Source organism: Hetaerina americana, unplaced genomic scaffold (assembly GCF_022747635.1).
Source record: "Hetaerina americana unplaced genomic scaffold, ioHetAmer1.1.p SCAF_1044, whole genome shotgun sequence".
Classification (NCBI taxonomy): Eukaryota; Metazoa; Arthropoda; class Insecta; order Odonata; family Calopterygidae; genus Hetaerina; species Hetaerina americana.
The window spans coordinates 12,501-15,000 of record NW_027286120.1 but is presented as its reverse complement, the minus strand read 5'-3'; positions in this window follow the sequence as shown (position 1 = coordinate 15,000).

Genomic DNA, 2,500 nt, shown 5'->3' with positions numbered 1-2,500 from the left:
AGAACGTAATCTTTGGAAAATGGTCGAAAATGTTCTAAGTCCCGCAAAAAATCGGCGTTTTGGACCAGTCTTTTTGCCCAGAATCTCCGAAAAACACCGGCGATTGCGCCATTCTGAGCAATGTCCAAGGGGATCCCTTAAATGATTTTGACTTATATGTGGAGTATCGCATTGGCGAGTCCAACCGGTCAGCATAATGGCGAGGAAGTGATTCGGGGTTGGTTCTCGGTCCTCTTCGGATCTCGCCCACCTCTACCTAGTCCCTTTTGGATTTGGAACACGAAAGTATAAATTTTCGGGCAAATACCGACGCCATGCGGGTTGCCGGGAAACCCCCGGTCGATTCCCGGTGTCGAGTGGGGCTCGGAGTCGGTGAAAATTGAACGTTCTCCTCGCGAGAAAATCGAGCTAAGCGTGGTCCCGGTGGGTGATTCCGCCGGGAACATAGCCCATGCAAGCTCCCTGGTTGATCCTGCCAGTAGTCATATGCTTGTCTCAAAGATTAAGCCATGGCCTGTCTCAGTACTAACCGCTTTAAGGCGAAACCGCGAATGGCTCATTAAATCAGTTATGGTTCCTTGGATCTTACCCACACTTACATGGATAACTGTGGTAATTCTAGAGCTAATACATGAAACTCGTGCCTCGACCAGTGATGGAAGGGGTGCTTTTATTAGAACAAAACCAATCGGTCGGTCTTCCGTCCGTTGCCTTGGTGACTCTGAATAACTTTTGGCTGATCGCACGGTCTGAGCGCCGGCGACGCATCTTTCAAATGTCTGCCTTATCAACTTTCGATGGTAGGTTCTGCGCCTACCATGGTTGTAACGGGTGGACGGGGAATCAGGGTTCGATCCCGGAGAGGGAGCCTGAGAAACGGCTACCACATCCAAGGAAGGCAGCAGGCGCGCAATTACCCACTCCCGGAACGGGGAGGTAGTGACGAAAAATAACGATACGGGACTCATCCGAGGCCCCGTAATCGGAATGAGAACACTTTAAATCCTTTAACGAGGATCTAGTGGAGGGCAAGTCTGGTGCCAGCAGCCGCGGTAATTCCAGCTCCAATAGCGTATATTAAAGTTGTTGCGGTTAAAAAGCTCGTAGTCGGAGGTGTGTCCTCGGACGGTCGGTTCGCCGCTTGTCGGTGCTCAACTGGCCGGTCCGGACGTCCTGCCGGTGGGGTCCGCGAGGCTCCGTTATCCTTCTTTGGTCCTCTTCACCGAGTGCCTTGGTGGGCCGGCACGTTTACTTTGAACAATTTAGAGTGCTCAAAGCAGGCCGTTGGTCGCCTGAATACTGTGTGCATGGAATAATGGAATAGGACCTCGGTTCCATTTTGTTGGTTTTCAGAACTCGAGGTAATGATTAATAGGGACGGACGGGGGCATTCGTATTGCGACGTTAGAGGTGAAATTCTTGGATCGTCGCAAGACGAACCGATGCGAAAGCAATTTGCCAAGAACGGTTTCGTTGATCAAGAACGAAAGTTAGAGGTTCGAAGGCGATCAGATACCGCCCTAGTTCTAACCATAAACGATGCCAGCTAGCCATCCGCCGAAGTTCCTTCTATGACTCGGCGGGCAGCTTCCGGGAAACCAAGCTCTTGGGTTCCGGGGGAAGTATGGTTGCAAAGCTCAAACTTAAAGGAATTGACGGAAAGGGCACCCACCAGGAGTGGAGCCTGCGGCTTAATTTGACTCAACACGGGAAACCTCACCAGGCCCAGACACCGGTAGGATTGACAGAATAAGAGCTCTTTCTTGATTCGGTGGGTGGTGGTGCATGGCCGTTCTTAGTTGGTGGAGCGATTTGTCTGGTTCTGCTAACTAGGCGTCGGAATCTATTATGCTTCCGACGTAGCTATCTTCTTAGAGGGACAGGCGGCTCCTAGCCGCACGAGATTGAGCAATAACAGGTCTGTGATGCCCTTAGATGTTCTGGGCCGCACGCGCGCTACACTGAAGGAATCAGCGTGTCCTCCCTGGCCGAAAGGCCCGGGTAACCCGCTGAACCTCCTTCGTGCTAGGGATTGGGGCTTGCAATTGTTTCCCATGAACGAGGAATTCCCAGTAAGCGCGAGTCATAAGCTCGCGTTGATTACGTCCCTGCCCTTTGTACACACCGCCCGTCGCTACTACCGATTGAATGATTTAGTGAGGCCTTCGGACTGGTGCGCGGCGCTCGCCGCCTCAACACCGGTGGCGCCGATGTTGCTGGAAAGATGGCCAAACTTGATCATTTAGAGGAAGTAAAAGTCGTAACAAGGTTTCCGTAGGTGAACCTGCGGAAGGATCATTACAGCTTTCGATTATAAAATCGTAGCTTTGGAACGAATTGGTGAAGAGAAAAAGGGACAAAGAAGGCGAGCAGTCGGGTGCCCGGCTTTCAAAAGCCGGCTTTAAAAGACACACGCCCAACTCGCTCGCAAAGAAGGGAAAAAATTCCCAGTTTGTATGTTTCGATGAAACGAATTTTTTACATAAAATGAAATGAAAGA